Here is a 9,028-nt window from a genome sequence, read left to right as displayed (position 1 = left end):
AGCTCTTTTCTTTGTTCCTCCTGTCATGGGCTTCCTAGCTTGCCTACGCTTTGAGTCTTTATTTGGGTATACGTGCCCCAATTCTTACTTACCGAATAGGGCACGAAAGCGCCACGTAAAAATGTTGCAGTAGCTCACGTCTAATTTTTGTGCTTGTACTTAAATTAATGTTACACCAGGCTAGTGAAAGAAACCCACGTGACTGGTATGGCAAATTGACCCGCCATCTATGGAGTGGGATCAGAGTTAAAATCTGCGTTCCGTCTCTTTTCTCCCAACTCTCCTCAACCCCCTCTCTGGCGGGATCAACTCCCTCTCCCCCGGGAGGCGCGCTTTCCGCCGCCTTGCTGGCGCCGCCGACTTTGAAATCCGTTGGAAAGTTTCGTGTCTGGCGTTGGTAAGGCGTGCGTTAGCCGTCGTCGCTCGTCCGTTTGACGGTGCGCGCTCGCTGTGTGCTTGTGCGACGCGATGTTTTACGACTCGGGATGTTCGTGCATAGTGCTTTGTTGTTCGAATACTTCCAGAACACGTCCCGGAATATATGTGCCGGCCCCCAAAAGAACAACAGGTGAGCGTGCCCTTTGAGTTGCGGCTTTCATTGTGTCAGTTTGAATTGACGTCCATACCGAGTAGCTGTTCTCTGCAGTGGGGCTACAGTTATTGTTTTCAAAAATGACTTATTCGAAAAGGGCACGATGCTGCGTTTAAATCGTTATACGAACAAGCAGCGGACATGAAGCCCATGCGACGTAACTATATAGTTACAGGCTTACAACTCTCACAGAACCGCGTGCTTGAATGTGTGCTTTGCATTTATCTCCGGTTAATTACTCGCCATCGCCTATAACCGCGTTTCTAAGGCTGTAGGTAAATGTATAAAAACTTGTGTTGCTCTGAGACGAACAAACGAATTCACTTTTGCACGAGTCGACGGCGCTCTTCATCTGATTGGAACTTGTTCCTTTTCTTCAGGGCGGAAGCGTTTTTAAAGTACTCCGGAACGCCAAACAGCTGATTGGTGCGCCCAGAGAAAAGCTGAAGAATTGCAGAATCGGCGCATTTCAAGAAGAGATGCCATGAATCCTCCGATACCATCTGTTCATTTTCTTCGCGTTTATCATCACTAGTTTTATGAAAATCAACGTTTTTGGAAATGTAGTCAATAAAGTGCGGCCAATATTAGTTGTGGTATATGTGGAGTTCGTTTTCACATCTTTAAAATGATCTTTACATGATTATTCTATTTTTAGGTATTCAACTGCTTTCATTGTTTTTGCATTGCAGTGAATGTTCAATTTTGTTAGTTATGATAATTTTGTGCAATATCGTGCGCATATATCAGAAGCTCTTCTGCACTTTTGTCAGTATAAAAATTGTTTTTTATTATGTGCCCTAATGTTATGCTGTTTGTTTATTCCACTCTTCTTTAAGTTCTTAACTTTGCCGATACCTTTTGTGTTGTTTAGTGGTCATGAACACGTCTATGTGAATCTCCTGTTCATCACTTCTGTTAATCTCCTGAACCTCTGTCGCACCACATTTGATGAAAATGTTGATTTTCGGAAACGAGGACAATAAAACGAGACCAAAGATATTTTGTGTTGTGAGTGCAATTCATTCTTTTGCGTTCTGGCACATGCTGCACGACTGCAGTGTGTTCAGAATGCTTGATTGCAAATTGCGTACATTCAAACGCGCAACGAACGCGCGGCGCAGCACGCGCAAGCGGATGCAAAAAAGAAAAAAAAACGCCGGCGCAGCACGCGCGAGCGGGCGGGCGAGCGGGTTCATGAAAAAAAGTGGGGGAGGAGGCTGCGCAGCACGCGCACGCAAACAAAACAAAGAGAATAAAAAACGGCTCTTGCGAGAGAGCTAGGAGAGGAGGTGCAAGGCGCGGCTGGTGTTGCCATGACGACGCATACCGTGTGCGCCGCCATTCTGCAGTTTGAGCTTCTGAATCCCAGCCGCCAGGATAGTAACTGAAGGGACGTTTGGCGCTGCCAGCGCTGACGTCATGAATTAAGACGTCCTATGGGAGGTATACGGAGTAACCTCCCCCTGGTTACACTCCCTAAAAAGAGCGCTTCTTGAGCGCCACGAGCGACCAATTCGAGCAGCGAGTGACAGTCTCGTTTCTCTTCAGAGCACTTCCGGTCCAGCGCTTGCTTCCGGTTTTCCGAATATTCAGACAATTTGTTTAAAAAAATACAACTGGTACAGAATCGACGGTTGTTGTTCAAGTGGAACGCTATATTGGATGCATATGATTTCCTCGCGTAAGTTTACTTAAGATAAGGGCCAATTACCAGTAAGGTTAATTAATGGAAATTAATCGAAGGAGTTCACTGAAAGGGCGGACGGCTTTTCTTGAGAGCTGCTAGGATCATTGCGGCCCCTGGCGGAGCAGATCTGAACCGCGCACTTCTTTCTACGTGGCCTCAGAGATCCGCCCCGCGGCAGCGCGACGAAACATACAGTTACCCCAAGGAATACATCAGTGCACACGAACTACGACGTCCGAGTGCCGCTACCTGGCACCTAAGCCAGGGATTAAAGTCGCCTCCAAAGTCCAGATTTTTAGGGGCGAAGCTCCTTAGGGTCGAGGCTTGTCCGTTGTCCGTTGTAGCCACGCTAGTACTGGAAGCGCTCGCTCTCGCGCTCGTGCCAAAGAGAAGTATTCTTCCTCTTGTTCTTCGAGCGCCTTAATGATGATCATAGCCACATATAAAACCACACATAAGAATTTAAAAAGAGGAAGCAAGCGAGAAATAGAGAGAAAGAAATAAAAAAAAGGAACAAAAATAGAAATAAAGATAAATAAAGAGAAAAATCGAAAAGAGAAAAAGAGAGGAGGGAAGAAATAGAAAACGGAAGATAAACAAAGAAGGCTGCCCAGCTCCGAACTTCCTTCAGGCTCGATCAGAGGGACTTGCATTGACCTCGTCTTCTCAAATTTCAGGTTGGAACGCATACAAAACCTTTGGCTTTATATTTCACCGATCATAAGGCGATCATAATGAAAGGAAAACGCCGCCCACATCTCAACACCATATACGCAGTGTGATTAGTAAACAACCTTGTATATACTGTACACACGTGTTGTCACGTCTTTGCATGATCGAGCGGGCAAGGTACGGGGGGATTCACGGTTACTGATCCCCCGGAGCTTCGCCCACTCGTCATGATCATTCACTTCGTGGATATGCTGTGATTTTTTTTTTTTTGTATTCGTTAACGGGACACTAAAGAGCAAAACCATTTTTCTCATATTAGTAAAGTACTCTTTCACGACACCAAAAACACCACGCATGCTGTGAGAAAACGCTTAGTAATCTAGACAACGCGCAAAAACAAATGTGGATGGCGACACCACCTAGAAGTTTCCGCACCATTCGCCGTGGCGTCACATGTTTTGACGGCGCCTACTACGTAGTTCCTAATCGGTAAAAATGGAGTACATTGTCCTCTGAGGGAGCCATAGACTTAACATACAAACTTTGGGGTAATTTTGTTCAGTCAATGGCGCCAAAATACGACAGATACACTTTGAAATCCGTGATGTCACGCGAGGAGATGAAACCTTGAGCTTGATTTTCTCCTCTATTAATAAACCTGTGATGGCGAAATTAACCACAATAGAGTTCTCAGTGCACAATGTATCGATCTAAACCGATTCATTGTTTCTCTTTAGTGTCCCTTTACGAGACAGGATGTTCGAGCTGAACAACACATATTTTTTTCCTCTTTTTCGCTTCTCCGCGTCTGTCTCTCACACCAGTACACAAGTCCACCTTCCTTGCAGAAGTGAAGCAGTCACGAACCCATTCCGAAGCGACAATAGCTGTACGCAGCCGTCTCTTGTTTTATCTGTACAGGAATAGCGTCGTCGCTATCCTCCACCACTTTGAGAACGCGTAATCATGTCATTGTTGGACGCGCGTGCACCCTCTTTTCTTGTGCTTACTTTTCTTTCATTTTCTTCGCACCTCTAATTCTTTCTGTATCTCACTGTATAGCTTTCTATGAACTTCCTTGAATAAACACTTTTTTTTTGTATTAAAGAACTGGGTACTGTAGTGCCTGAGTGCTCGTCAATGTGCCTATTTATATACCTATGCGTTTGTTCACTGCTTTGAGACGGCAACCATTACGCAAGGGAAGAGAACCAACATCTCTTTATATACATTCAATGAAAAAAGAAGAAAAAAAGCTTCCTTTCAACGCATTCGTCGTCTTCCACAAGCTGCTTCTTGTGACAACGCAATCATCAAATCCCCCCCCCCCTAAAAACACGCATACACTTTTGAATTTTTGGTGTTCCACGTCGTGTGCTTCTTCGGCTTTTCTTCCTCTGCTTCTTCGGTATTTCTTTGGGCGCGTAACGACACGCGAATCAAAGAAATGATTCAAGGTTTACACCGGGAACAGCCGTACGAGGAATAAAGAGAAAAATAAGTAAAAATAAAAGAAAGCAGTGCAAGAGCATAACGCTAAAAAAATGAAGAAAGAAAAGGTTCAACCAGCGTTTGCATATGGCTGCGGCTAAATCAATCAGCACGGGCCCGCACTTAGCCGCTCGCCCGCGCGCAAATAGGCAGATAGCGTGCCGATGTATTCGTGTGTGGCGAGGCGGGGATGATTTAGCGAGAGGCGCCCTTATTGAGAGACCGTTCGCCACTTCATTGAAGGGCTACGCGTTTGAAAAAGAAACAAAGCCGGCCGCATTAGGCGACATGCATACAACGCTAAACGAGTGTTTGTGATGTACGGCAGAGCACGTAACCCGGCTGTGCGCCCTCTGGTGCAGATCCGGGGAACTAGACTCTCTTTAAAGGAATGACGGTGCAAGAAGCGGCGCAGTTGTACAAGCAAGAAGACGGCACTCTCAGCGTAACAATCTTGCGCATGGATTTTGTACACGCAGCATAATAAACACGGTGTGCGGTACGAGGCTTAAACGACGGCCCGGCAAGCCCATTGGAAGAGGCGCCGTCCCCGGGACGCAATTTGGAGCCATTGAGTTCCGATTAAGACGTAGGAGGCGGGTACGAGGGAGCGCTCGCGTTTCCTTTTGCTTCGGCAAACTTTCTTTCTTTCTTTCTTCCTTTCTTGTGTGATTTAACAAAGAGAAGGAACGCGAAAGACTACCGGTATAACAACACTGATGTGCATTTATGCTGGAAAGTTCTATTGAAGGGTTTTACTTGTGTCGTTCAGCGCTCTCTTGTTTTGGCTACAGCAGGCATGTGTTAAGGTCGTTAGAAGCGGCCGTTGGCACTTGGAATCTTCAATGCGGTCGGACTTGAGGGCGGTGCTTTCCTCTATGCGTGTTTTACGCCGAGATCTCAGGAACTAAAACGGAGAGAGTCATTTGCTGTAGGAATGTTTGCGGCTTCAAGGTGCGATAGAAAGGCAGTTTTATATAAAACGGTATTCTATGGAAGATTGTCGGGAACAGGGTGAATTTTGTATATCAGCTTGCCGTTATCTTGATGACGTCAGAGGAACAGCTGGGCGAAATATGTGCTCGCTGTACAATGGAAGGAATTGGTATGAAACAGCTGCTTGAAGATTACTGAGAACGACCTCTTCAATATGTGCTTGGACAGGGGCGTAGCCAAGGGGGGGGGGGGGGGTTGGGGGGGCTCAAACCCCACCCGAAATTTTTCAATTTTGCTTGCGCATATATACACGCACACATACAAACGCACGCACGAACATACATAAAGTATGGTTGAACCCCCCCCCCCGAAAAAAATTTCTGGCTACGCCCCTGCTAGGAGGTGGCCACTTCTGTGCTTGTCTTTGCAAGCTGATACAAGAATATACTGGAAGTAAATAAATTAATAATAAAGAAAGAAAGTGAGAGGAAGGAAAGAAAAAATGAATGAGTGAATGAATGTGTCCATAACGCCATGGGGAGGAATTAGGCGCATGGTTGCTTTATTGCTGTCCGTTGTTTCTTTTTTTTCACATATGTAGATCTAGTACTGACAAGTAGGCAAGGTTATAAAGTTTGTTCCAGAAAGGGGGATGGCACCACATTACGCATCCGACGGAGGCGGAAGGAAAGGATTTCAGCGTGGAGTGAGTGCCTTGTCATTTTGAGCAGTTGAAATGACTGCTCAAGTCATGGATTGTATCAGCGCAGATTCATTAATTTAAGTAATACTGATACAATAATTGCAACAATATATGCTTCTGATGAACTTTTTCCAGGCACAGTTTTTTTCTCGTATTACGATAGCGCCTGACTGTAGCACCTCAGAGAGCACTGGTGTAGCCAGTGGGGTTAAGCTCCCCTCCTCCGAAATTTTCCAATTCTGCATGTGTATGTGTACACGCACACACACATACAAACACACACGAACATGCATATGAGAACTCCCCCCCCCCCCCCCCCCCCCACACACACACACCCAAAAAAATTGCTGGCTTCGCTACTGCCCGAGAGACAGATAAACATCGGAGAGGCCGATACTGTCATTCCCACTTGCAGGTCAGTACCACTTGCAGGTTAGTGACAAAATGTTCGACTGAGAATGACGCGGAAAGCTTGGTCGCGTTATAATCAAACAAGCTGAAAAAAAAAGACTATTCTCGGAGCTATAAACCGTCTTGTTCCATTTCTCCGCACCCGTTGTTTACGCTGTTTACACACGCTCCACTCAACCCTGAAATGAGGCACGTCTTCCCTTTTCGTCGTCGCGTCAAAGAACTGCCACAGGCCACCGCCAGAAAACACCGCCTGAAGACAGCCACGTTACGTACAGTACGTGGCCAAGCCAACGCCACCTTCCACGCATCTCCCTACACCGAACAAACTCCTCTACACACGTAGTCGCCCTTCTATAGAACCGAAGAACGCGTCACAGGCGGCGTGGCTCTGTTGACAGCGACAGGCTCCTCAAACGAAGAGCGTGTTGGCCCACGTACTTCTCCTTGCCTTAGCTGTGTCTAACTCAACCGTCGACGTAGTCGTCTCGACTCCGACGAGCCAGTCAACGTCTCCCCAGCCTATCACCCGGGGGAACAAACCGGGGAACATATTGAAGCAATTCCCGTGAAGCCAGCCAGGGTCGGGACTTAATCTTTGATCGGCCCCAGGCCCTTCTCGCTTGTATGGCCTCTTGTTCTACGAAACCCTCTTACTACACTTTCTATCCACTCTCTCCCTCTTTCCCAAAGAGCACACACGCACAAACACACACACACCACACGGTACACGACAGAGACGCCGCACCGAAACACTTTGGCCCACACTCGCCTCGCGTTCCTCGTCACACACAACACAACGTCGTCGCTTCGACGAGAAGCGAGTGCAAACAAGCGAGCCTTTTGCTCGAGCACGCTGGCTGTCGTACGGGGAGGGGACTGAGAAAGGGGGAAAAGTGCCGGGACACCGGAAAGAGCTGTAGGCTATCAGCGGGAGACAATAGGGTGGCCCAGCCGGAGTCTGCGCTTAACGGAACACTGTTGTCCCTCGCGCGGTGCACTCCTCTGGGGAGCAAGGGTGGCTAGATCGATGCGTACACTGTTTGAGCCACGTTGGTGTTCTTTTCTCTACCTCGAAGGAGAGAGAGAGGGGGAAAGGGTCCCGAACATTTCATCACTTAAGTATCACATATTCCGATAAAAACGCATGCATACAGAGAGAATGGAGGAAAGAGTCTTAAGTGAATACTAGAGAGGTCTGACTGGCGGCAAGTCCATGGACGTATAGCATACCACTCCAGAGTGCTACCTGTACGATTAAAAAAAATGCAGTGATGCCTCACTCTATGAGCGCGGGCTACGCGCAAGCGAATGGGTGCTATCACCTTGTTCGTGGCTCGTAGAATGTCTCTCTAGGTTAACCGGGATAACAATGAAGTTATATATATAGAGTGTAGGACTGATACACATGGTATACAACGTGCCTGCACTTGAACAGTTGTTAGACTTCGGTAGAACACCGTTATATCTGCATTAGAAAGTGAATGAAGTTAAAGGAACACCACTCATCTATAGCTGTAGCACTTCTATGAGACTCCTGTCTCTAAGGAAATCCATACGAGGTAGAAGAAGTTCAGGAGAAGATAGAAGCTTCAAGAGATGAAAAATCCTTGGACAGGAGGTGCCACTGGAGCTCCAGCGACAACCTCTGTTCAAAATTTTTCATTACTGTCTCTAAGGGCGTTCAAAAATGCTTTTATTGCATGAGGCGTAAAGAGCGTAGTTCGCAGATAAAAAGCCGAATCCTTCCATAAGCTCACGTGATATTGTTGAATTTGGAAGTTTTTTCTTCATTTGCTTCAACATACCCCTAAAGGGACTCCCGGCGAACACTATACTGCGGTCGTTACGATGGTTTGGCATCAGGATTAGCATAGTAAAAAAAATCGGTGACACATTACGAGTAAAATAGTGCATTTCAGTGGACATGTGGTCAACGAAAGGCCGCTGCAGCTCTGATTTTGTTAGTATTGTATGTGTGAAATAAAAATGGGACTGCAGAGGATAGTTTCAAGACCCATATACGTGCCGTACATATAATCCACTGTTAAATTAATTTGTTATTAACTACGCAAAGCCGAATAGAGCAGCGGCAAAATAAACAATAATGGACGGATGAGTACAGGTTATTGCACTAAATATTTTAAAAAATACTCCTCTGTATTACCAGTCCTTTCCGCACAATAATAATAATAATAATAATAATAATAATAATAATAATAATAATAATAATAATAATAATAATAATAATAATAATAATAATAACACTAAGCAAAATACGCCCAACTTAGAATACCTGTTCTAACGGAAGTTGATCTCGAACAGCTTTCGTGAAGGTAAGAAAATATCATAACCACGCTATTTGACCGTCAACTCGTCCAGCCCAAAATATTAAGTTCCCTTGCAGTACTTAAATTCACTTGACTTCTTTTGCAATGTAGTTCACGCGCGCATGCGCCACGAGTGTGCTGTAGGGTTTATACGTTTTTGTTTTGCTTTGTTCTTTTTGGCCAAAAACAAGGTTCGTTTGCTA

The 9,028-nt window shown here is 45.9% G+C and overlaps 1 long non-coding RNA gene across 1 annotated transcript; it reads left to right on the top strand.

The window, feature by feature from the left end:
- The first annotated feature begins 374 nt into the window (after positions 1 to 374).
- Positions 375 to 1,191, top strand: LOC125756280 (uncharacterized). Its single transcript, XR_007414323.1, has 2 exons — positions 375 to 568; positions 973 to 1,191. It is a non-coding gene; the product is annotated as an uncharacterized LOC125756280 (long non-coding RNA).
- Positions 1,192 to 9,028: the final 7,837 nt, after the last annotated feature.

This window comes from Rhipicephalus sanguineus, chromosome 11, assembly GCF_013339695.2.
Source record: "Rhipicephalus sanguineus isolate Rsan-2018 chromosome 11, BIME_Rsan_1.4, whole genome shotgun sequence".
NCBI lineage: Eukaryota > Metazoa > Arthropoda > Arachnida > Ixodida > Ixodidae > Rhipicephalus > Rhipicephalus sanguineus.
Note: the sequence above shows the minus strand (reverse complement) of the source record. Positions and strands in the feature narration are given on the sequence as shown.